Source organism: Pithys albifrons, chromosome 3, assembly GCF_047495875.1.
Source record: "Pithys albifrons albifrons isolate INPA30051 chromosome 3, PitAlb_v1, whole genome shotgun sequence".
In the NCBI taxonomy this organism is placed as follows: Eukaryota; Metazoa; Chordata; class Aves; order Passeriformes; family Thamnophilidae; genus Pithys; species Pithys albifrons.
In genome coordinates, this window is record NC_092460.1 from 3328297 (window position 1) to 3354910 (window position 26614).

The 26614-nt window shown below is 47.3% G+C and overlaps 1 protein-coding gene across 11 annotated transcripts in view; it reads right to left on the reverse strand.

Moving 5' to 3' along the window:
- CHL1 (cell adhesion molecule L1 like) overlaps nucleotides 1–26614 on the reverse strand; it is a 146762-nt gene that overhangs the window by 75453 nt on the left and 44695 nt on the right. For 4 of the 11 annotated variants that reach the window (XM_071550214.1, XM_071550206.1, XM_071550211.1 and 1 more), the window contains exon 1: nucleotides 19275–19467. The exons of 4 other annotated variants lie outside the window; for them this stretch is intronic. The gene's annotated coding sequence lies outside the window, so the exon portion shown is untranslated. Of the gene's footprint in view, nucleotides 1–18110; nucleotides 18160–19274; nucleotides 19468–26614 lie in introns of those variants that run through there. 3 more of the 11 variants (XM_071550216.1, XM_071550215.1, XM_071550213.1) reach the window with 2 other exon arrangements.

The following is a 26614-nucleotide window of genomic DNA, read 5'->3' on the forward strand; positions in this document are numbered from 1 at the left end:
CCCCCCAAAAATTAATATGATGATATGCATCGTGACACTTGCTATCAAGGACAACCATCAACAATAAGGAGAAGAAATAAGGCTTGCTGGGATTTAATAATGATTATTAAATTATGTCATTTACATAATTAGACTGTGGTAATAACTATGGCATATCTCTTTTATGGCATAGTAAATTGGCAGAGAACTTCATAAAGGGATTTGGGTAATTTTTTTTCCTTCTCTTCCTTCTCTCCCACCAATAACTGAAGAGTAGATCAGGTAAGTGATATGACAACACACACTAAGCAGGTTTGCATAGAGGATGGAAACTGAGATGAGTATCACAATGTGAACAAGAGAATTCTTGAGAAATAATGAATTTCAAACAGGTTTCTTACACATTTCTTTCTCTTTGAGTTTTTTGCTTGTCAGCAGCCAGGACCAGCAATGTCTCTGGGGTATTTTATGGTATTTCCCAACAGGACCAGCAAGACTTTGGGTTTACTCTACCAAACCTGTTCACAGAATTGTTCACTCTGTTCCTCCCAGCAGGTAACCCTGGGAAAGGCATTAAAGGCAACTGGGTTGAAAAATACCAGTAAAGGCTTGACTTTCTTGGGGAAAAGCTCCTTTCCAACTAACATCTCACAAAGCAAACGTGTGTCTTGACTCATCTTTACCTGGTCTAGGTGTGGCTCTGAGAATCTCACCTACTCCTGAAAACAGCAGAGCCACCTTAAGTGGGCAAAGCACCCCAACCCTCTTCATTAGACTCAGTTTGACAGCAGAGGTAGAACAGGTAAAGAGAACAAAAAAAAAATGTTTTTTTGAGTCAAGATGTTTCAACAGGTTTTTGTGGTCCCTCTCTGTGCAGACATGAGAAAGCAGCAAAGGCTGAGGGTTCCCTGGGAGAGTGGGCAGGCCCTGGCACAGGATGCCCAGGGAAGCTGTGGCTGCCCCAGCCCTGGAAATGCCCAAGGCCAGGTTGGAGCCCCCTGGGCTAGTGGAAGGTGTCCCTGCCCATGGCAGGATGGTGGCTGAGCTTTAAGGTCCCTTCCAAACCAAACCATTCCATGATTGTGTGAGGCTGAAGAGGTGAAGCAGCACAGAGGAACACAGGACCTGGAATGTGAAATGGAGATGGAGAGAGAGGTTTCAGGGGAAAAGAGGCAGCAGGAGGAGTACATCAGGAAAATTAGAGCAGCCACCAAAGAAGGCTGGTACAGCTCCATGGGGCCCTGGAGCAGCTGCTGCTGGAGGTGGATGAGCGAGGGAACAGCCCCTGGAGAGGGATGGCTCAGGGAAATTCGCAGGGAATGCAGATGAGTGAGGGATCAGTGCTGTGCAGAGACAGGCAGTGCAGGCACTTGGAAGAATCTGGGAGGCTGGAACAGCAATTCCCTGGGGAAGAGATGAAAGAGAGACTGGTCTCAAAGCCCCAAGCAGGGAACTGGAGACAGCAATGGCAGTGGCAGTCTGTGGGGAGCAAAGAGAGCAGCAGCAAAACCTGCATTCCACAGAGTGCCTCAAACCTGCCTGAACTCCCCAGGCTGAGAGACACAGTGGGGATTTATTTCAAAAGGAAAGACTAGAATCACTAAGCAATTTATATATATATATTTATATATATAAATCAAATAGTTTAAGACAGACAAGACTGTACAAGCTATTCTGTCGCATCAGTGCACCAGCACAAGACTCAGCCCTCACTCTAATCTACACCAGGCTGCATCCTTTGAGGCTGGAATAGATGCTCCTGACTGACAACAGCTTCAGTGACAAGAAACAAATATAAATCTGATCTTCTGTTTCTACAGGAAGTCTGTCACAGCCACTCATGCACCAGAACACCTCCCTGTCTTGCCAGCTGGCAGAAGCAACTGGTGAAGCAAAGCAGGGCTGGGGCCACTCTCTGTTACTTACCTCAGGAAACCTTTCTGGGGGGGATTTATTGATGTGATTTACATGGTTTATAAATGCTACCAAATAAGTGCAATTCAGTGTATTTCCTGAAGGAAACAAAAAAGATCCCTATCCCAAGACCCTCTGCTTTCCTCAGATCATTCATCAGTGAACTGAGGTTGTTGGCACTCTCCTGGGTGCCAGGCAGGTAAATCCAAACTGACAACACACACAGGTCCTTCAAAGCAGTGGAGAAATCAGGGAGAGTCTGAGACATGTTAATAAAGTGCCACACCACCCTCCCAAGGAATCCTCAGCCCTTGCTGCTTTCTCATTTCAGAGTGGAGGGTGACCACAGGTGTCTGTCCCAGCAGTTGAAACCTCTTGGCTCGAAAGAGCATTTAAATTTCTGTTTCCCTTTTCTACCTCCACTATCAAACTGAGTCTAATGAACACATTGGGGGTTTTTTTCACACTATATTGGCTCTGTTGTATCCAGGATGGGAATAGGTGAGAACCTCAGAGTCACACCTCACTTGGAGTAACACCTTCAGCAGCTGCTAATCCAGGTACACATGAAGTTTCTGTTTCCAAATTTCGTCTGCTTTTCTTTTGTAGCAGCATTTCTAATTTTGCAACTTTGGCTTTATTAGAGTGAAAGTTGCTTTCATTCTTAGCTTGGCTAAAGTTTAAAAGGGCTCACACAAACTTGTTGGGCTCAAGGAATACCACTTTCACACTCAAAGAAATCAGTGTTTTCAACAAATACTTTAAGCTTCTATAATCCAGGACAAGTTTGGGCATCCCAGGCGTCTGGGAGTGGCTCTCACAGCTGCAAAATCAGCTCCAGGGCTGCTACCAGAAAGCTGCAAGCCAGGAGAAAACACCCCAGGAAGGGGTTCTTGTGTAACACCACTCCTCCCTATCCAAAGGGACACTCCAGGACTCCAGAAGGCATTCAAACTGGTGCAAAGTGTGGCTCACCTGTCTTTAAACCCCATGGAAAAGTGCTGGAATGGGCTGCCCAGGGAGGTTTGGAGTGCTCAGCCCTGGAGGTGTCCAAGGAAGGACTGGCTGTGGCACTGAGTGCTCCGGGCTGGGGGACAAGGTGGGCAATGGGCACAGGGTGGGCTCCATGGGCTGGGAGGGCTTTGCCAAGGTGAGCATCAGGCACAGGGTGGGCTCCAGGGGCTGGGAGAGCTTTGCCAAGGTGGGCATCGGGCACAGGGTGGGCTCCAGGGGCTGGGAGAGCTTTGCCAAGGTGGGTATCGGGCACAGGGTGGGCTCCATGTGCTGGCAGGGCTTTGCCAAAGTGAGCATCGGGCACAGGGTGGGCTCCATGGGCTGGGAGGGAATTGCCAAGGTGGGCATCGCCAAGGTGGGCATCAGGCACAGGGTGGGCTCCATGGGCTGGGAGGGCTTTGCCAAGGTTAGCATCAGGCACAGAGTGGGCTCCATGGGCTGGGAGGGCTTTGCCAAGGTGGGCATCGGGCACAGGGTGGGCTCCATGGGCTGCGAGGGTTTTGCCAGCCTCAGGGATCCTGTGACTGCTGTCTAGATGGGACTGGTGGTACAGAACATGCCCCAGTGCAGAGCAGGCTGAGCCTGACCCAACACCTGCTTAGGCTGCCAGGTCAGCACCTGTCAGGCAGTGGGAGGTGACCCCTAAAGCCCAAAATATTCACCTCAAACTCACTCCTGCACTCTGAGCCTCCCCAGGGGCATTGAAAAGCCTCTCAGCAGCAATTTAGCCATGAACAGTTAGGAGGCACCTTTGAGTTTCCTCAGAAAACTCATAATCCCTTTCCTCCAGGCTCTGCAGAGCTCAGGGGCTGAAGTGTCCCAAGTGTCCCCTGCAGGGAGGAGTGACACCAACCTGTTCCCAAACCCACCCCAGCTTCCCTCCAGGTGCCAGACCCACCCACGGGTGCCAAGATCCCATGTATTACCCGCTCCAACAGGTCTGCCTGGCAATGTTTTGCTAATCCTGAACCACAAAAAGGCTTAAAGTCTCTGTCAATCAGGGCTGCCCCTGCCCCAGCCTTGCTGGGAGGGTTGATACTGAGCTCCCCAGCCCTGCCAATGTACTGAGGGAAATTAAACCCCAGCCATGGAAACAATAGCTATTACAAAGTGTGCAATCAGCAGGAGATGAGGTGGATGTTTGTAATTCCAAGGCGTAGAAAGCCTTTTTAAAATGCCTTTAGTCTCATCCGTGCTTTTTTAATATTTTCCTGCCTAACCATTGAGTTTTACAGCTGGGCCGTGATTTTAGTGAGGTACAAACTCACAGAGTATAATGTCGAGCTATGTGGAAAAGTCAAGTAAACATTTGCAGTAATTATATGCCCAGGAGATTTCATAACATCATAGAATTAACAAGCAGCTCAGTAAATTATATAGCACTTGATCTGCAATTGCCACATCTCCAAGCAAAGGACTCGGCTCCGTCTCCAGCAGCTCTGACAGGACGTGGTGGTGCCAACCTGTCAGGCAGTCATTGTGCACTGCCATCAGCCACCACCTCCTTTCCAAAGGCTGAAACACAATTTTCCTGCATTTTCTTTTCAAGAGAAAACACGACCCTAACCGGGGAAAAGAGGCAGTTTTCTCACACCTTGCGATTCGTGCCCGAATTCATTTCCACTTGTCCTTCACCACAGAACAACTGTTCAAAGGGACTAACAGGATGCACTGATGGTAATTCCTAATTCCAAATGGGTATCTGGGAAGGTTGGAATGCTGCAAGGCTCAGGCAGGCAGGGAGTGCAGTCTGCCTGTGAGCAGAGCAGCGTGCCCAGCCAGCAGCAGGGAGATGCTGCACACAATATGTTCCCAAAGCGCCCAGGCTGCCACAAAGCTCGTCAAGCACCCTGACAATCATTTTGATAAAACATGAGCCAAAAGCTACTGCCTCTCATGTTGAAAACTGAGGGAATGAGAATGGCTCAGCAGATTGCCAGGGAAGGAAATGAAGATCTGGAGCGCTCTGGCCATGCCAGGGTTACCAGCCAGGGCGATTACAGCCCATCGGCTCCATTGGGTATTGGAGCACAGCAATAAATTGCCCAAGCAGCTGCTCAGACATGAGTGCCCTTTAGCATTTGCTAAAGTGATTTCCTACAAAATCTGGATCATTTGTCAGGCCACTACCTGAAAAGTGTAACAGACTTACAGAAATCACAGATTCATCACCGGCTAATTCTGTTTTCTGAACAGCACAAAAAAAAGAGACAATGCTCAGCCATCAACTCCTCTCACATCTCACATCAGTTTCCAGAGAGACTATTTACTCCTTTCCACATAGAACCAGAGTGTTTGGGTTGAAAGGAACCATGAAGACCACCTTGTTCCACCCCCTGCCATGGGCAGGGACACCTCCCCACCAGCCCAGGTTGCTCCAAGTCTTGTCCAACATGGCCTTGGACACTTCCAGGGATGGGGCAGCCACAGCTTCTCTGGGCACCCTGTGCCAGGGCCTGCCCACCCTTGGATTTCTTCCCAATATCCCATCTAAACCTACTCTATGTCAGTCTGAAGTCATTGCTCTTCCTTGTCTGGTCACTCCATACTCTTGTGAATAGTCTCTCTTCATCTCTCTTGGATCTCCTTTTGGCACTGCAAGGCTACAATGAGGTCACCTCAAAGCCTTCTCTACTCCAGGCTGAACAATCCTGATTTTCTCAGCCTTTCCTCACAGCAGAGCTGCTCCTGAAACCCCAGCCTAAACCACACATCCATGGGCTCCATGAGGGAGATGCTGCTCATTCCATTCCAAGGGAGAGCTGAGCCACAGCCTTGGCTTTGCATCATCTGACCTCTAAAAATACAGGAGCTAAAAGATGGGAGACACAGCTGGGGACATGAACAAGCTGTAACATCAGCCAGCTCCTTTCTGACACAGGAATTTATCTATTAGTTTATTTAATTTCACTGGCACATTTAATCCTGCCTCTAATCTTTTTGCTTGCAGGAGCAATGCACTGGAACTGCAGCTCTGAGCACAGACGACCTTATCACTCCTGCATTGTTTTCTTTCCCTAAATGCCTGATTTATCCTGTGCACACTCTAATACCACAGCCATCTGCCAAAAGGTGTACAAGCCCTCTACACTGCAACACAGTCTATTAATATGTATTAAAAATCACATTACAGTTGACATAAGCCATTTTTGTACATGCCTATGAAAAATACGACTATTACACTTAAAACTTTCAACTAATCATGCATCACTGATTTCCTCCCTCTGAGTTTATAATTTAAAGCTTTAAATGTTTCATAGCAGCCTCATCAAACCAAGCTTCTGATGGCTGTTAAGCTGAGACAGCCCGTTACAGTAACAACAAGAAAAGGAAAAAAGAAAACAAATAGGAACCTGTTTTGAGAGGGGGGGGAAAATCACTTACAGAGTGAAAATGAAATTATTTATAGATAAGAATAATATAATAATTAAGAAACAGGGTGGGCCTGCCTCTTTCATTGTTTCTGTGACACTGCTCATGGTGCAGCAGTGATGGTGTGTAACCCAAAGTGTCCAAAAGGACATCGATGGCCAGCAGACAGAGCAGCTCTGACAGATGACATGCAAAGAACAGACAGATCAGAGGTGACTTCTGTGTGAGCTGTGACATGGCCAGCACAGGACGAGCTGTGTACACATGAGATCCCATCCAGCTCCCCAGTGCCTTCTCAAAGCACAGGAAACATTCCCCACTTTCTATTTCACTCACAGTTTTAGGGCTTTTCCTCAGCACAGCTCATTAAAACCCTGGGACTCACAGCCCCAAACTCTGAAGCCCAGAACAGGGGCACAAAGTCCCCAATCCCTGCGGAGACTGTTCCCACCAGGACACCAAGTCCTGCAGGCTTCTGACATGACTGAGACCGAGGTTTCAGGGGATTTGGATGCTCTGCTCCCATTACTACCAGAAGCAATCTGAGAGCCTGGTCTCCAAGGGGCATTTGAAAATCCCAGAGCAGGTTTTTGGCTGACTTTGTGTGGTTTGTGTCTTCCCCCCAGCACTGAGGGAGCACATCCACTGAGGGAAGAGTTTATTAGACTTGCCCATCCTGAGTTACTTTGTGTGAATGTTAATCACTGTCATTATACAGTTTATTGTCTGTTAAACTCTCATCTCCATTCCCACACACTCCCCCAACAATAAAAAAGTAATTAAAACCAAATTAAAGGAGGTCAGGAGAGAAAACAAAGAAAACAAGCCCTGCGTTGGTGAGGCCACACCTTGAGTGTTGTGTTCAGTTCTGGGCCCCTCAGTTCAGAAAGGACATTGAGGGGCTGGAGCGAGTCCAGAGAAGAGCAACGAGGCTGGAGAAGGGACTGGAGCACAAGTGCTGTGGGGAGAGGCTGAGGGAGCTGGGGGTGTTCAGCCTGGAGAAGAGGAGGCTCAGAGGTGACCTCAGCACTGTCTGGAACTGCCTGAAGGGAAGTTCTGGCCAGGTGGGGGTTGGTCTCTTCTCCCAGGCACTCAGCAATAGGACAAGGGGGCACGATGGGCTCAAGCTCTGCCAGGGGAAATTGAAGTTGGAGATGAGAAAGAAATTCTTTGCAGAGAGAGTGCTCAGGGATTGGAATGGGCTGCCCAGAGAGGGGGTGGATTCCCCATCCCTGGAGGTTTTTAAACGCAGATTGACCGTGGCACTGAGTGCCATGATCTGGTAAAGGGACTGGAGTTGGACCAAGGGTTGGACTTGATGATCTTGGAGGTCTTTTCCAACCCAATTGATTCTATGATTCTAAAGCTGGGTGCCATTTCATAAAGGATTTTTTTCCCAGATATTCAGATCCCTTACCCACTTGGCCACACTCCTCATTCCCAAATTATTCCAACCACCTCTTCATAGAAGCATCTTCAAGAGGAATGCCAAGAGAGAGTGCAGTGCTCTTCCCAATTCAGTGAAAGAAAATCTCTGGATTCCCTGATGAGTCCAAATTTTTATCCCAGCCCTTCTTCCAGACTCACTGAATAAAAGCACCAACTATTGGAATTTAAAATGGTACCAATAAATTACTGCATTTAGAATTGAAAGGTGAACTGGGAAAGGTGATAAGGACAACACAAACAGGATTTTTGGAGGACCTGGAGAGGTGTCACGTTCAAAGACTGAAATGCACTTACTGCTATGAATCTATCAAGTTAAAATTGTCTGGAAAATTAATGTGTGTGTGAGTCCATAATAAAAAATAAAAATATTTCCTTCTTTACTCCTTATTCCATGATCATTTTGTGCAGTTTGTGCTCTGCTTCCTTTGCTGTCCAGGTACATATTAAATTTTCCAAAGTAGTTCTTTGCCCTTAGCAAAAATACAGCCGAGTAAGGAATTCAAACATCTGCAATCAGATTTTATGAATAAAATACATAACAAAATTTCAATCATCCAGATTTTTGCAGCGAAGCAATTTCTAGAACTGAAATACTGCAAGGAAACTAATTTAAAATGGGCATGTGCTGCAGAACCTTGGGAGAAATAGCTGGAATAATCAAGAGTCAGCACTTTGCAAATTCAGCAGGAGAACTCTCTCTTTCAAGAATTCTCTTCCTACACCTGAAGGAACAAATTCATGCAGACTTGTTTTTCTTTCATTGAAGAATTCAAGTGTCACAGCCAGTCTGGGGAACCCTGACACAAACACGGAGAGTATTCCATCCATTCCATGGATCAGAATTGCACCAGAGACACCTGACACTTCACCAACAATCAGGGCAAGGACCCCAAATCTGTGGTCATGGCCAAAGGCAGGGATTTCAGGAATAGAAAAGCAATTCTTCCTGAATACCCCTCAAAAACACCCTTTAAATAATCTAAACCAAACAAACAGCAACTTTTTGAATGTATTTCATTGCAGACATTGAGGTTCTTTTCCCTGAACACCTGTAAAAATGAAGATAACCCAGAGGAAATACACTGAACCTTTTTGAACCACAAAACATGAGCTGATGTGGAACTGGGGTTGCAGAAACCCACTGTATCATGAGACACACTTGAATTCCTTCCCAGTATCCCTCCTGATAGATAACTGTGATTAACTTCAATCTATCAGAATAATCTTTAAATATTAACCAAACTCATCCCCAAGTTCATTTCAATTATTAACACTCGATTATCTATTAATTGATTGTATTATTTTTTCATCAAGTGCTGGAGTTTCTCCCTGGGACTGTTGCTACTCCAGCTCTTTCCCACACACTGAATTCACCCATGGCTCTTCTCCTGGGAGTAAATTCAACACCCAGGAGAAGGAAATCAGCATTTGGGGCAGAAATGTGGATTTCCTCAGAAGTCTGTTTGCATGAAATGAAAATTGCTTGTGTGACATGAAAAGGTCTTTCATTCTGAGGTTGTATCACTAGTTCAGCCTTAATTTACTGCTCCCAAACTACTCCACACAAACTCCAGTCCCTCAGAGAACAACCACCACCTCACCAGGTGAGTGTCTGTGCCTTGCAGATCTGCCTTTGCACAAACCTGACAGTTTGCTTCTAAATTAAATTTAAAATTAAATTCTAAATTAAATACTTGTGCACAATATTTCATCACACAGAAAGCACACTGTGCATTTTCTTTCAGGGAAGATCATGTCTCTGATAAAGAATTCTCTTTAACCTGCACGTGAGGAATTTATAACTTGGAATTGCCCAGAGCCACAGGATGTAACTTGTATGACAAGAAACTATAATTACAGACCCACTTACCATTATTGATATTTAATGATTATACTTAATAAGCTTTATACCTTTTCCTCATCTTAAAACTCCATTTTCAATGCTTATTTTCACATTGCTGTTTATCTTCCTCAGCAGAATCAAACCCACACCCTCAGGGGGTTGCAACAACTACTGGTTGTGGCATCTTGGTGTTAAGTAGAGGGGTTTGGTTAGGGCTGGACTCAGAGTAAGACAAGACACAAAGAAGATTTCAGATACATTTTCTGAGGAAACTTGCCACAAAAATGCATGTGGCATTCAAATGCCATTTTTATGGACCATCCTCAGTATTAGGGACAATGGGCAGTCAGTGTTTGCAGCACAGTCACTTGGAAACAAATGTGACTATTTATGAGAGATGGGACAAGGGGGAAATGGCTTCAAAACGAAGGACAGCAGCTTTGGATTGGATTTTGGGAAGGAATTCCTTCCTGGGAGGGTGGACAGGCCCTGGCACAGGTGCCCAGAGAAGCTGTGGCTGCCCCATCCCTGGGAGTGTCCCAGGCCAGGTTGGACAGGGCTTGGAGCAACCTGGGCTGGTGGGAGGTGTCCCTGCCAATGGCAGGGGGTGGCACTGGATTAACTTTCATCTCCCTTCCAACCCAAACCATATCAGAAAAAAAATAAATCTGAAGTGGAAAATTTAGGATAGAAAGCTACATGAAAGTTGGCTTGGAAGGACAAATGAAAAAGATGAGCATCCAGACACACAAGGGGGCTGTGAAGGTGAAAGAGAGGATATAAACAGTTCTAAGAAAGAAACTGCAAAGCTGTCCCTCCTGTCTTGGCTGCTCTGAGTGTTGGACATGACATTCCCCTGGCTGCTCCCCTGCTGCCACAACTCCCTGCAGCAAATTCCTGTGGCTCATGGATGGCCCAGTCCTTCTCCTTCCCATCTGTCATGGCCACTCTTGTATATATCCCACACTGGAAACACAAGCCAGGTTGGATGGGACTTGGCACAACCAGGGGAAGGTGTTCCTGCCCATGGCAGGAGTAGGAATAACAGGATCCCTTCCAACCCAAACCATTCTGTGATCCTGAAGGAAACAGTTATTGATGCCTAGTCCAGCTTTAGGAAGAAGTTTAGCCCAAAGCCAAAGCTCCCACCAGAAGTCAGATAACACTCATGATGCATCTGAGAATCCATCCCTCAGGACAGATGATGACAGTCCCACAGCTTGGAGCTGCTGAGGAGTCAACGGGCCAGAAGCAACACCCAGACAACCTTCACAGCCCTGAATGAAAAGCAGAGAGGGGGGAGAAGCTGCTGGAGTTACAGCATATCAAAGGCTCAGTGACATTGAAGTAATAAGAAATTATGAATATTTAACTTCCAGTTCGTATTAAAAAACCTATTAATGTTTTATTTTGTCATCCATAATAAAAGAAGAAATTAGGCCAGTGATTCTTAGTGACATACACAGTGCTCTAGGAAAATTGCTGGAGCAAACCCAAGGCTCTCCATGGGAAGGGCAGGCAGGAGTGGGCAGCTGAGGTCCATGCCAGGCTGTGTTTTGACTGTGCCAGCCTCATACATAAAACCAGCACTTCCCTGCACTTTATAAAATGTCTGTGAGGGCAGAACCTGAGCTCAGAAAGGGCTGATGTGGATCACAAATCTCAAATCAGACCTTGGCACTGCAGTCCTCCTCTTCTCCAAATCATTGTGGTGTCTTTAACTAAGGAGATGGTCTTGGACAGGAGGCAGAAATTCACATTCCAGCTGGGACAGACTTTACATATGATCCTACTGAACTTTTTTGTGTCCAAACTTCTTCCATCTTTTGGACACCTGCTCTATTCATATCAGAAGATTCTCAGGATGGGACAAGTCTACAATAAATATATTCCCTGGACTCCCCATGGGCCACACAGGTCTATTCTGATAACAATACATTTAATCACAGCTTTAAAGTACTATTTAAGCCCTTTTTTGGGGTGTATTTTTTTTCCAAATTTACCAGGAAATTCAGGCTTTTAAATCCAAACAAAAGGATTCTTAAACTGTCTCTGTACCAGTTCATAAATGTGACACAGAGGTTTAACAGAAGAATTGACAGCACCTTTGATCCTATAAAAATGATGAATTGAAGTGTGCAAAACCCAAGTAATATGAGTAAAAAAGTGTCCAGGGTATTGAGCAAGGTGAAATGAGTGGAACTCTACACTTTGGAAGACCTGACAGGGAAAACCATCTGCTCCTGCACAGCTTCCATGCTCTGTGGGCTGCCCAGTGCAGATGAAATGACACCAGGAGACCAAGATCCAGGTGAAAATGACTGTCACTTGGGTTCCTGACACTCCCTGCTCCTGTAAAAAACAGGGAATTGCAGGGACTTAGCAACTACAGAGCTGCTCCAGCCATGACTCTGGTCTGGAGATGACTGGCAGGAGACCAAAAGCATGTGTATTGAAGCACAACTGAGACAAATTCCAGAATTTTCCTCTCTAGAGGAATCAGTGTCAGTGACAAAAACAGAGCTTCTGCCACAATTCCTTCCTCCTCTTTCCCCACACAGAATCACAGAATGGTTTGGATTGGAAGGCACTATCCAGTGCCACACTTGCCATGGGCAGGGATACCTCCCACCAGCCCAGGGTGCTCCAAGCCCTGTCCAACCTGACCTGGGACACTCCCAGGGATGGGGCAGCCAGAGCTTCTCTGGCACCTGTGCCAGAGCCTGCCCACCCTCACAGGGTGGAATTCCTTCCCAATATCCAGTCTGGACCTCCTCTCTTTCAGTGGGAAGCCACTGCCCCTTGTGCTGCCACTACACACTCTCGTAGAAGGTGTCTCTGTTAGAAATGGTCTAACAGACACGATGAGGTCCCACTGATGGCACCAGTGCCCAGCTCAGTCCCACCTCCATGGCACAGCTCCCACCTCTCCACCCCCTCACAGGCTTCTCCAAGCTCTCCCTGCCACGAGGAGCCAAACCCCCCACTATTTCTTACCCTTTCCATGCTTTTCCTTCTTCCACAAAGTGCCCTGCCCCTGGAGAACCCCCCGAGTCACTGCCCTCCAGCTGGGATGACCCAGCCTGGGGGCACAGGGCTAAGGGCAGAGGAGAACAGTTTTACTGCCCTGGGTTCAGCTGCTCAGGGTTTCCCTGCAGCTCCCCTGCTCTACCTCACTCAGCTATCACACCACAGGACCTGCAAGTGCAGACCTACTTTGCATAGACTGTTATCAAGAGCATTCAGTCCCAGGACCCTCCAGAGAGCACATTAGGAGAGATTATGGACTAATTGGACCAAAGAGTGCCCTGGAGAATGCCAGTGGTGCCCCAGCCCCAGAGGCAAGGATGACTAGTGACAAGGTTAAAGCTTCCTGCTTTGGATTCTCTGCAGACCAAACTGGCCCCTAATCCCAATAATTTAATGTATTTGCATTCATGTGCTAGGGAGTCAATATTTGCTTTAGCCTATTGCACAAAATAATTTGAAATGTTTCTCCTAAATCCGGTTCAATTTCATTTCTTAACACTAAACCACCCTTATTTCATAATATACAAGTAGCCTAATTAATATTTCACACTTAGGCTGAGTCTCACAATAACCAGCTCCAAAGCTCAGCTTCCACAGGACTCTGGTTGGAGTTTAATCCTTCCAGTTGCAAACTCTCTGGTTTTCAATGGATTTGCAGACTGGTTTCTATTAACAGACATAGACTTTTATTGTTAATTAAAAGAAAAATAAGTGTGTCATTGTCTCTACAAATGGGATGTTTATTTCCTCTTCCTCTTCTCATGTCCTTCCTCTGCTTACAAGGCATCAAGTACTGAGTAATTCCCCACCACAAAGTTTCTGAATTTAATCTGAATTAAGCCCCATGTCCAATTTGATAACAAATCCCTGCAATGTGAGTACTCACACTGGGTAAATACTTCATGATTTTAATTATACACCTAAAAATCATAACGTGATAGTGTTGACTAAAGCTCCAGAGCAGATTCTTCTATCATTCTACACACAGAATCCATCTGAGTCATTTATATGGAAAAGCTCTGTTTGGCCTCAGGCTAAAAAATTAAATTTTTCAAACTATTTCTTCCTGTTATAAATGTTTCTTCTGGGAAAACTGGACACTTTTATTCTCATTTGAAGATCTTTGAATTCAAGCCACCCAGCTAATAAATATGTCTGGAGTTCACTTATTTTCTGGAAACACCAACTTGGTTTTTCCTGTAACTAACATCACTTCTGAATTACTCTTGGCTTTAGGAAGTGGAATTGCTAAATTTCAAGGGACTCTTCTGTAGGAAGAACCATCAAACAGCCAATTTTTTTCCTAGTCCTTTTCCACAGCCTTTCCAACTGCAACTGAAGAAGACAACTATGGTTGGAAATGTGCCATTTCTACTCCCAAGCACTCTGATAGAACTGGATTTCAAAAAATATATATTCAGATTTACTTCCAAGTCTAGTTGGAATGAAATTACCCTTCTGGAGTGCAGGAGCATCCTTCAAATTTTTCCTTCTGGGAAATCAGCATATCCTCCTTTTACAGGACTAAACTCTGAATATTAGGCAAAGCTTTCCATGCTGTCAGAGCAAATCTGGGGCATCTTTCTCAGGAGGATCAACTTGTGGGGCCTGTGCAGAGCCACAGAGAGCCCCAAACCCTCTGAGAAGACACAGGGAAGCCACAGAGCCTTCAGAGATGATGCTCGTGGGAAGGGTTGGGAATCCTGCACTGCTGATAATGAACATCCATCCCTCCTCTGCAGCAGGAGCTTCCCTGCTGACTTTCCTACCAAAAGATGCAGCATTTTAATATTAAAGAGCCACGGGGGGGGGAAAGAGGGAGGGGGTGGGAGGGAAAAATGGACTGTTAAATTCAGAGGTTTCTGTGCCTAAAGGGGATCAAATGCACTCTAAAAATAACCCTTTGGACATATTATGGACACAGCTCTCTGAACTCGGTGTCAGCTCAGACAGACGAGCTGAATATACACAAATTCCTCACCCAGCACACATCAGTGACTTTTCTTCAGCAAAGCAGCCAGCAGCTCTGCTGGAATACTAGGGGAAAACTGAGAAGATCCCACCTAATCAGAGCTTTTCCTGAACTTACTCCATCGACTCTGGGCAGAGTGCACAGAGAGGGGGTGAGGAACCCGTGATTTCAGGCACTGTCTTCCCCAAATATCATTTTCTGCAACTGCAGAAGCCTGAAAAAGGAGGTTTAAAGCTTGTTTTCTGCAAGCAGTTGTGTAAAAAATCCCAATCACACCAATACTCACGGAAAATAAGGTGAATTCTATTAGAAAAGGCAGATTCATGGTCACTGAAATTCCCCCCTCATTGGAGTTGTTTGCTTAGGCTGATAAATGGGGAGAATTCACTGATCTAATGCACAAAAGTATCTTCATTAATATGAATCCCTAAATATGCCAGCGTGGGGCATTCTGAAGTTTGATCCTGCTGAATCCTGTTATTCCTATGGAGAAATGTCAGCAGAGCACTGAGCAGACAGGAAGGCTGGGAGACTCATTAAGCCACTTTTCAACCATGAGAATGTGCAAAACGGAATATTTTCCAAGATCATTAAAATAAAACTTAATTACAGAACTCAGGTCTATCTGTGTCACCCAATGTCACAACACTTCAAGGCAGATGATGAGGGGAAAAAAGGCAAAAAACCCAACAAGTGCATCCAGCAGCAGAGTAGGATCTGCATTATTCATCAGCAGTCGTGCAGTGACAGAGCCCAAATAATTAGTGTTGCTCGTGTTATGTTGTGCAATTCCCCTGCCTAAAGAGGAGCCATAAAGGATTATAAAGGAATTGTAAGGCAGAGATGCTCTGGAGCTGCTGCAGAGCCAGAGCCACCCCAGAAAGACAAGACCACCAGTGCCTATATGGGCTGGGAAGGGCCAGTGGAGCAAAGCTCCAGCTTGGGGTGAGGAGGAAGAGCAAAGCTCCAGTCTGGAGTGAGGAGGAAGAGCGAAGCTCCAGTCTGGAGTGAGGAGGAAGAGCAAAGCTCCAGCTTGGGGTGAGGAGGAAGAGCAAAGCTCCAGCTTGGGCTGAGGAGGAAGAGCAAAGCTCCAGCTTGGGCTGAGGAGGAAGAGCAAAGCTCCAGCTTGGGGTGAGGAGGAAGAGCAAAGCTCCAGCTTGGGGTGAGGAGGAAGAGCAAAGCTCCAGTCTGGAGTGAGGAGGAAGAGCAAAGCTCCAGTCTGGAGTGAGGAGGAAGAGCAAAGCTCCAGTCTGGAGTGAGGAGGAAGAGCAAAGCTCCAGTCTGGAGTGAGGAGGAAGAGCAAAGCTCCAGCTTGGGGTGAGGAGGAAGAGCAAAGCTCCAGCTTGGGGTGAGGAGGAAGAGCAAAGCTCCAGCTTGGGGTGAGGAGGAAGAGCAAAGCTCCAGTCTGGAGTGAGGAGGAAGAGCAAAGCTCCAGCTTGGGGTGAGGAGGAAGAGCAAAGCTCCAGCTTGGGGTGAGGAGGAAGAGCAAAGCTCCAGCTTGAGGTGAGGAGGAAGAGCAAAGCTCCAGTCTGGAGTGAGGAGGAAGAGCAAAGCTCCAGCTTGGGGTGAGGAGGAAGAGCAAAGCTCCAGCTTGGGGTGAAGAGGAAGAGCAAAACTCCAGTCTGGGGTGAGGAGGAAGAGCAAAGCTCCAGTCTGGAGTGAGGAGGAAGAGCAAAGCTCCAGTCTGGAGTGAGGAGGAAGAGCAAAGCTCCAGTCTGGAGTGAGGAGGAAGAGCAAAGCTCCAGTCTGGGGTGAGGAGGAAGAGCAAAGCTCCAGTCTGGGGTGAGGAGGAAGAGCAAAGCTCCAGCTTGGAGTGAGGAGGAAGAGCAAAGCTCCAGTCTGGAGTGAGGAGGAAAAGCAAAGCTTCAGCTTGGGGTGAGGAGGAAGAGCAAAGCTCCAGCTTGGGGTGAGGAGGAAGAGCAAAGCTCCAGCTTGGAGTGAGGAGGAAGAGCAAAGCTCCAGCTTGGGGTGAGGAGGAAGAGCAAAGCTCCAGTCCGGGGTGAGGAGGAAGAGCAAGCTCCAGCCTGGAGTGAGGAGGAAGAGCAAAGCTCCAGCTTGGGGTGAGGAGGAAGAGCAAAGCTCCAGTCCGGAGTGAGGAGGAAGAGCAAAGCTCCAGTCCGGGGTGAGGAGGAAGAGCAAAGCTCCAGCTTGGGGTGAGGAGGAAGAGCAAAGCTCCAGCTTGGGGTGAGGAGGAAGAGCAAAGCTCCAGTCTGGGGTGAGGAGGAAGAGCAAAGCTCCAGTTTGGAGTGAGGAGGAAGAGCAAAGCTCCAGCTTGGGGTGAGGAGGAAGAGCAAAGCTCCAGTCTGGAGTGAGGAGGAAGAGCAAAGCTCCAGTCTGGAGTGAGGAGGAAGAGCAAAGCTCCAGCTTGGAGTGAGGAGGAAGAGCAAAGCTCCAGTCTGGAGTGAGGAGGAAGAGCAAAGCTTCAGCTTGGGGTGAGGAGGAAGAGCAAAGCTCCAGCTTGGGGTGAGGAGGAAGAGCAAAGCTCCAGCTTGGGGTGAGGAGGAAGAGCAAAGCTCCAGCTTGGGGTGAGGAGGAAGAGCAAAGCTCCAGCTTGGAGTGAGGAGGAAGAGCAAAGCTCCAGCTTGGAGTGAGGAGGAAGAGCAAAGCTCCAGCTTGGGGTGAGGAGGAAGAGCAAAGCTCCAGTCTGGGGTGAGGAAGAAGAGCAAAGCTCCAGCTTGGGGTGAGGAGGAAGAGCAAAGCTCCAGCTTGGGGTGAGGAGGAAGAGCAAAGCTCCAGCTTGGGGTGAGGAGGAAGAGCAAAGCTCCAGTCCGGGGTGAGGAGGAAGAGCAAAGCTCCAGTCTGGAGTGAGGAGGAAGAGCAAAGCTCCAATCTGGAGTGAGGAGGAAGAGCAAAGCTCCAGCTTGGGGTGAGGAGGAAGAGCAAACTTCCCCAATAACATGGAGTGGTAAAAAAATGCAGCTGTCAAACCAGAAAAGTAAAGGAATTGAAAATTCAGGTGTCCCTTCCAGCTTTGGCAAAGCTGTGACTTTAAATTTAAAGAAAAACAAAAAAAAAAATATAAGAGCAAAAGAATCCTCCCCCTTCCATCCTTCTCCTCTCTACTTGTTCCACATAATCTTGTTAACATGAGAATTTTCCAGTAATAGGAATAAAATACATATATTTTATTTGAGTTCCTTTATTCTAAGCTTTCATGGAAACTATCTAGAAGAGAGTACCATTAAGTCTGGTACAGAACCATCGAGTGGTTTGGGTTGGAAGGGACCTTGAAGACCACCCAGTGCCACCCCCTGCCATGGGCAGGGACACCTCCCACCAGCCCAGGTTGCTCCAAGCCCTGTCCAACCTGGCCTTGGACACTCCCAGGGCTGGGGCAGCCACAGCTTCTCTGGGCACCTGTGCCAGGGCCTGCCCACCCTTCCAGGGAGAAATTCCTTCCTACCATCCCATCTAAACCCACTCTCTCTCCATTTCAAGCCATTCCCCCTTGTCCTGTAGCTACAATTCCTAATGAAAATCAGCAACTTCTATCTCCGCAAGCACCTCTGTCTGAAAGGATAATTGACATTTACTTACTGTCGGTGCAGAGTCAAAGGTAGAACAACCACTAAGGCAACATGAAAATTAGGAAGAGATTCCTGGTGGCTTCAGCAGAGTTTGGGAGGAATTGCAAGAGGCTACAGCACAGTTTTGATAAATCTTCCAAACCTGGAAGGACACTGCCTCGATGTGCAGCTGGCCCCATTTATTAAAAGGACAGAAAGAAGCTGCTTCCACTCAGAAAGAGCCAAAAAACAAAAGCTGCCAAGCAAAACCTGGCACATCCCACAGCAGCCCAACATGGAGCTCATTAGCTGGGAGAGCCTGCACAGCCCTGGTGACTTTTCCTCCTCGTGCCAGCTGGGAATGTCCAAGGTTGCAATGGCTGTGGTGGGATAATCTAAAAATCTAACCAGTGTTAAAGAGAACCTGCTTTTCATCAGGGGAAATCAGTGCTCACTGGAAGGTTCCTACAGAGAAACTGAATTTAAGTTCCTCAAAACTGAAATGCATCAGAAATGCATTTTGTAAGGAAATCTGGTGTATTTATTCAGAAAACAACTGGCAAAACCCCAAATTTCTCTATGACCCAGGAAAACAGGATTGTTAAAAGGAATTGTTCCAGTAAAGGTTATTTTAGATGTATTTGAAGAAGCAAAAAGCACCAGTCACTTGAGAATAAGCTCAGATGTCTCAGCTCTGCATTAGATCAAGGTTTGTCACTTCAGCTCTGCCCCACTGGTGGGCTGTGAGGGGACATCAGACACAGCTGAGACACTGAGAAAGCAGGTTTGTTCAGAGAGATAAAAGGAAAAAAAAACCAAACCACAAACCCCACAACAACAGCAACAACAAAACCCTGACAAAACAAATGGGCTAAAACAGGAATTCATATATTGACCATCCGGGAAAAAATCCTGATTTTATACCAAGATGTGCAATAAAAATGGCTCTGTGATACAGAACTGCAGAGAGACCAACAGAAGATGAAGAGACAGACACAGATACAAAACCCTCAACTCAGCCCAGGCATGAACACATCACAAACACTGTCCCAGAGGGTCTGACCCACCTTGACATCCAAGCCCTGCCTCGCTCACCATCAACTGCAAGACAATCCTTGCCATCTGCCCCTTTCGGTGCCACCAACCAGCCATCCAACACCAAAACCTGCCTTTAATCCACTCAATAATCACAAACCTTCTGAAGGGGGGGTGTTTCTCCTCCTCCTCACTGCTCAGGGGGGCTCTGGTGCCCCTCTTGCCCCCTTGTGCCCTCCCTGCTCAGCAGGACCTGGCCCATGGGCTGCGCTGCTGCCGCTGCATCCCAGAGCAGCTCCCACAGGGAATCATGACTAGTCCCAAGGAGTTAACCTGAAATGTTCTGCAGATGCAACGAGTGGCCATTTAAGCAGTGAGTCATCTTTCCTGGGATCCTTTTAAGGAATTTTGCTGGCACTTTTTCAAGGCAGATTTCTTAATTCTTGGTGTTGCAATTTGCAGGGTGATACATCCCGGAGCTGGAAATATGGATCATGTGGCAGCAGAAGCACATTTATCAAGGGAAAAGCATTTAGCACTATATTTTTCCCCATGTGGTACTTCCAAAGCCTGATCTTAAAATATCTGAGTTTGTCCTTCTGCCCTATTTCAATGAACTCCTCTTTTAAAAGAAGTTCAGCTGAACTTGGCTTCCATTACAGCTGAGAAAATGAAATTTTAAATACTTTTAAAATTAGTTTCTAAACTCAGCTCATTTCTGTCTCTGTCAGAACAAGCTCAAACTATTTCAATGCTTTTTATTTGTTGGGTTTTTCTGGGATTTTTTTTGCAATTGCCAACATCCTTTCACCAACATTTTCATTCTTTCTAGGGGAGGGATTCTCTTAAGAGGAGCTTCAAATGGGGGCAGTTGGCCTATCAATAAGTTTTAAACACTAAAATTCCTGAAAGTACCTTGAAACTCTGTGTGTAAGCAATTAAAAAAACCTCATTATGATCATTTCCAACAAGTACACCCAAGGCTATGATGGCCTCTAATAGAATTTCTCTTCAGTCATCATGAAACCCTTCCACACATTCATTTTTTCCACCCTGAACACATCCAGGCTGCAAATCCGTGTTCCAGACACAACCAGAGGCATCTCAGGATTCATCTCTACCAATTTCTGAGATGTGGCACCTTTTCTTTTCAATTCCATTTTCAAAAAGCAGATGAGTTTTGATCATTCTGAGTTCTCTGGTGGACGTCACAGTGCACCTGCCTCTGCCACATCCCCAACTGCTGCCTCTCTGCAACTGCCTGCAAGTATTTTTATCCCTCTTTCCCAAGAGGAATGGGCAGCAGATGGGTGAAAGTGGCAGCCTGACAGACAAAAAATACACTCAGCTGAGTCACAGAAAGCTGATGGTTCATCTAAAAGGAAATAGGAGGAAAAGAGATTTGGTCTTATGCCTTGCTGTAAAACAAGGAAATAATATCTAATGCATCCAGGTCAAGAATTTGGACAAATCAGCAGGGAACTGGACAACCACCTGCATAGAAACAGTCCAAAATTAACAATTCATAGTCATTAATTAAAGTAATTCCTTATGTTCCAATTACTTGTCAGTCAATGGAATGAGGTTTGATGGCTACTCGTGGAAGTCTGAGGAGATTAATAGCAAAATAATATTCCTGAATGTCCACACAATTAACACCTCAATGGAACCCAAGGGTCAGGGGGTTACCCAAGGATCAGCTTTGGATCTCAGAACTCACTGTCTGAACATGTAGAATACAGTAGGTCTTCTTGCTATCTATAACCATACATATATGATCTGTAAAGGACACTTAAATCACAGTAAGAAGATGAATTGCTGGTATTAATTCGATATTTTATGACTGAAAATCTCAGTTCTACCACACTACAGTAAAACACTCTCTTGCTCTTTCACATATACACAGAAAAAAATCATCATTAAATGCAACTCCTTTAACACATGATCCTTTCCATGATGTTTTCTTCACCAAATGATGGCACAACATTCTTTTGATGCCTCATGGCACAGTCATCCCCCCCCCATCACCAGAATCTGGACCCACTGAGTCCTGTGGGATCCAGGGAGCACCTTCCCATCAGCCACGACACTCAATGACAGGACACCTGTTTTGTAAGAGTGAGAAGGACTTGGAACAGAAAACTGTGAAGAGAAACTGAGGCTCAAATTAATCCTGATACCAAGCAACCTTTTCTCCCTGATCTTTAATACTTATTACAAGAATTAAAAATCAAGTTGCTGGACATTGGCAGCAACTCCCAAGAGGCCAAATGTTCCAGCTCATGATGGGAACATCAAAAAATATGTCAAAACCATTAACAGTTCTGAGGGAGACAAATGTTTGTATTCAGGCCCATTGGCTCAAGAAAGCATTTAATAATGAGTTGCATCAAGAGCTGTTCTTGGTTCCAAAGCAAGGAACAAGCAAAAGGTTTTGCAAGTGTTCTCTGAATATCATTGTTTTGGTGTTCCATGATTGCCTTGACTAAAGGCTAAAATATGGAAATCTTTGGGAAAGCCACTTCTTTGGGAAATGCTGAGTTAAAAATTATCACCCTGAGAACATGAGGGGAGTAAATTATAATTCATTCAATGCCAGGCTGGGATTTTGGAGTTTTCTGAAAAACACTCAACTATCCAAACTCTATCCCCAGTAGCCCCCAGCTCTGCTCCAGCTCCTTCCAGCAGCCTCCTGCTCTCCTGCATTGCCCCCCACCAGTGGGGACTGGCCCCATCCTCACCCACCAGCCCTGGGCACAGGCCATCAGCACCCCAGGAGTGCTGGGGCACCCTGAATGCATCTCCCACTGCCCAGGAATCCACTCACCATCCTTTCATGTCAAAACTCCAGCACAAGCCTTTCAGAGAGATGGAAATCCTGTGTAGTGAGCAGGGATTGGCAAACACTGTGCATCTTTATTTGGGGGAGAAAGCTTAGAATGTTGAAATGGACTGGTTTCCTGAGAATTTCTTTTGGCAAACAGAAAAAAATCCAATTTTCTGGCACAGCTTACTGAGGAAATGAGGCTCTTTCCACTTGTGCAGCCTCTCCCATCTATCCAAACCCCTCCATTGCAGTTTCGAGGGGAAGAACCTCAAAGTGGTACCTCCACTGAGAAAAAGGAGGTTGCAAATTCTGTTTGAGAGCAGGTGAGGGGAAAATCTCACTGTATTTACTGGACACTCAGGCAGGCTGTGCTGAAGACAGGCTGGGAGTAACCCAACAGTATCTCCTGCCTGCTGGGAAAGGCTCAACATGCACGTGCAGTGATTGGGAAGGCAAGGCAGGAGGAAACCCACACAGGCTTTGGGGTTCACAGGTTACAGAATATCTTGTTTTATAAGAAAGGCTCGATTTTAATTACCTGGAGTGGATTACTTTCCCTGTTATTTTGTGCTCTGGGGTTATTATGAAGTTTGTTACATAAATCTGCATTGTAGAAATGTAAAGCCAAGTTGGTTAATGAAAACAACTGCCCTGTAGGGACACAGCAGCTCCACAGATGACCAAAAAGCCCTTTTGCATCATTAATCTGCAGGATTTCATGAAATAATTAAGAAAAATATACAATTCTCTAACACAGGCATGAAGCATCCTTGAAAATATCTTTCCCTTCCTTAAAAATAGTTTGCCCAGAACCACTGCACAGCAACAAAGACTCCCTCAAATCTGGAACTACATCATTAAGCACAAGCCCTGAGTGGGAAAGCACTCCTTGCCCAGGGGAAGAGGTTTCATAGCCCTCACGTCTGCACCCTGCCATTTGCTCATTAATTCCCAAATGAGGGCCTGGGAGCTCACACAGTGTCCCTTTGTGTCCCAGCGTGGCACACGGAGGAGACAACCACAAGTGCCTTGTTAGTGGGTGTCCTGCTCACCCTCCCCTCCCAGGCAGAGCTTGTGGTGTGACGACAGAACCAACAGGAGCTCCAGCCAATGCCAACTGGCAGGGACCAGCACACAAACAGGGGGTGCTGCACTTCAGCCTCTCCCAAAAACAGGTAAAGGTTGCTTGGGCAGCAGCTCTACACCCTCACACCTCAGAGCTCCAGCCCTGAGCAGACACAGATCTCCTGACCTTCACCCTCACACCTCAGAGCTCCAGCCCTGAGCAGACACAGAGATCTCCTGACCTTCACCCTCACACCTCAGAGCTCCAGCCTGGAGCACAGAGATCTCCTGATCTACACCCTCACACCTCAGAGCTCCAGCTCTGAGCAGACACAGAGATCTCCTGATCTACACCCTCACACCTCAGAGCTCCAGCTCTGAGCAGACACAGAGATCTCCTGATCTACACCCTCACACCTCAGAGCTCCAGCTCTGAGCAGACACAGAGATCTCCTGATCTACACCCTCACACCTCAGAGCTCCAGCCTGGAGCACAGAGATCTCCTGATCTACACCTTCACACCTCAGAGCTCCAGCCCTGAGCAGACACAGATCTCCTGACCTTCACCCTCATACCTCAGAGCTCCAGCCCTGAGCAGACACAGGAGATCTGATCTACACCCTCACACCTCAGAGCTCCAGCCCTGAGCAGACACAGAGATCTCCTGACCTTCACCCTCACACCTCAGACCTCCAGCCCTGAGCAGACACAGAGATCTCCTGACCTTCACCCTCACACCTCAGAGCTCCAGCCCTGAGCAGACACAGGTCTCCTGATCTACACCTTCACACCTCAGAGCTCCAGCTCTGAGCAGACACGGAGGTCTCCTGATCTACACCCTAACACCTCAGAGCTCCAGCCCTGAGCAGACACAGAGATCTTCTGACCTTCACCCTCACACCTTAGAGCTCCAGCCAATGCCAACTGGCAGGGACCAGCACACAAGCAGTGGGTGCTGCACTGCAGCCTCTCCCAAAAACAGGGAAAGGTTGCTTGGGCAGCAGCTCTACATCCTCACACCTCAGAGCTCCAGCCCTGAGCAGACACAGAGATCTCCTGACCTTCACCCTCACATCTTAAAGCTCCAGCCCTGAGCAGACACAGAGATCTGATCTACACCCTCACACCTCAGAGCTCCAACCCTGAGCAGACAGAGAGATCTGATCGCTCTCACACCTCAGAGCTCCAGCCCTGAGCAGACACAGAGGTCTCCTGATCTACACCCTCACACCTCAGAGCTCCAGCCCTGAGCAGACACAGAGATCTTCTGACCTTCACCCTCACACCTTAGAGCTCCAGCCAATGCCAACTGGCAGGGACCAGCACACAAGCAGTGGGTGCTGCACTGCAGCCTCTCCCAAAAACAGGGAAAGGTTGCTTGGGCAGCAGCTCTACATCCTCACACCTCAGAGCTCCAGCCCTGAGCAGACACAGAGATCTCCTGATCTACACCCTCACACCTCAGAGCTCCAGCCCTGAGCAGACACAGAGATCTCCTGACCTTCACCCTCACACCTCAGAGCTCCAGCCCGGAGCAGACACAGAGGTCTCCTGATCTACACCCTCACACCTCAGAGCTCCAGCCTGGAGCAGACACAGAGGTCTCCTGATCTACACTCTCACACCTCAGACCTCCAGCCTGGAGCAGACACAGAGATCTACTGAGCATCTGTCAGGTGCAATGCAGGAGATTATAGGAAAACAACCCTTTGGAAAAAAAAAGCAAACACATTAAATCCAGGAGAGTGATAACAGTATCCAAGTTCTTGAATTTAATGAGGCAACAGCACTTAGGGCTGACTCTTCCTAAATGTATATATGGAAATAACTCCCTTGTAATGAACTCATGTGTCAGCTACTGGCTGTGCCCTTTCTGCAAGTTATTGATAAAAAATTCCATCCACATTATTGCAGGCACTGCACAGTCAGTGCCCTGTGCTCACCCTCAGAGGAGCAGCCACAGGAAAAGGTGCATTAGCCCACCCAGTAATAACTCTTCTCCCTCCTTTGCCATATTCAGACATGATCAGCAATTTTGGTTTTGGCAGGATAGAAAATGCTAAGCTTGGCAGGGAAATGTTCAGAAGAAAATGATTCTTTTCAAAGGTGGTAGTGAGGGAATATGCAGAGGGAGATCTCTCCAAGAGATATCTGCCTGCTTGGGAATCCTATTTCCAGCCAGCCAAGGAAGATGGTACAGCCAAATAAACAGATTAAAAAACCTGTCAGTACAACTGAGCAATGATCTATCTTAGAGCTACAGAGGAATAACTTCCACTGCAACAATTTATGATGTGGCACGACAGGATGGGTTTGGAGGAAACATGTCAATAGCAGAGCAGCATTTAAAGAAAATCCCCAAGTAATTTGTCACGTCCCTGTCAGGCAACGAGATATCAGCTTTTAGAAATTGGAGTTGCAAGGACTTGCAAGGCTTCTCCTGCTGCCATGTGGTTGATTTGGTTTGCCAGGGTGTAATTTTTAAGTCTATACAGTGCACACGTGTGGCATGGGAAGCAGGAATCCATCCAGCCCATCCTGTGCATCCATAAAACAACTGAGGAGAAAGGAGCAGCTCCCCCAGACAAACAGCAACTCCTGCAAACGTTTCCCTGAGCACATGTGGATGGGAGAGACACAGCCCCGCACAGAGCACGTGTGGTTTGGGCAGGGAGATGGAGGGCTGATGCCAAGGAGAGCTGGCACCTCGCCAGGGCCCGGGATGCTGCACCAGGTGGAGGATACAGGGTGGGTTTGCTCCTTTCTGGAGAAACATCACTTTGGTCGATCCCACCCAGGATGGATCAGGGAGTCAGAACTGGGTTTCAGTCTGTCACAAAATAAGGCGATTCCTCATCAAATGAAGACTGAGCTACTGTTACCTCAAGATAAAACCCTGGCAATGTTGATGATTTGGTTCACAAATCACATCTCTCTGTGCAATTGTCCAAATCTGTCTGGTTGCTACAAACTATACTCAGAGAAAATGGTAATTTCAATTCCTAGTTTGATAATCTTCATAGTTTTTATTAACTTCGTATTTTACGTAATTAGAAAAGAAAAACTCATGTCACAGAACCACAGAATGTGCTGAGCTGGGAGGGACCCACAAGGACCATCAAGTCCAACCCTCAGCCCTGCACAGCCCCATTCCCAGGAGTCACACCCTGAGCCCCAGAGCATCATCCAAACCGTTCTGGAGCTCTGGCAGCCTTGGGGCTGTGCCCACTGCCCTGGGGAGCCTGGTCAGTGCCCACCACCCTCTGGGGGAAGAGCCTTTTCCTGAGATCCAACCTGACCCTGCCCTGGTACAGCTCCAGCCATTCCCTGGGTGCTGTCCCTGCCCTGGTACAGCTCCAGCCGTCCCCTGGGTGCTGTCCCTGCCCTTGCACAGCTCCAGCCCTTCCCTGGGTGCTGTCCCTGCCCTGGCACAGCTCCAGCCATTCCCTGGGTGCTGTCCCTGCCCTGGCACAGCTCCAGCCGTTCCCTGGGTGCTGTCCCTGCCCTGGCACAGCTCCAGCCGTTCCCTGGGTGCTGTCCCTGCCCTGGCACAGCTCCAGCCGTTCCCTGGGTGCTCTCCCTGCCCTGTCACAGCTCCAGCCGTTCC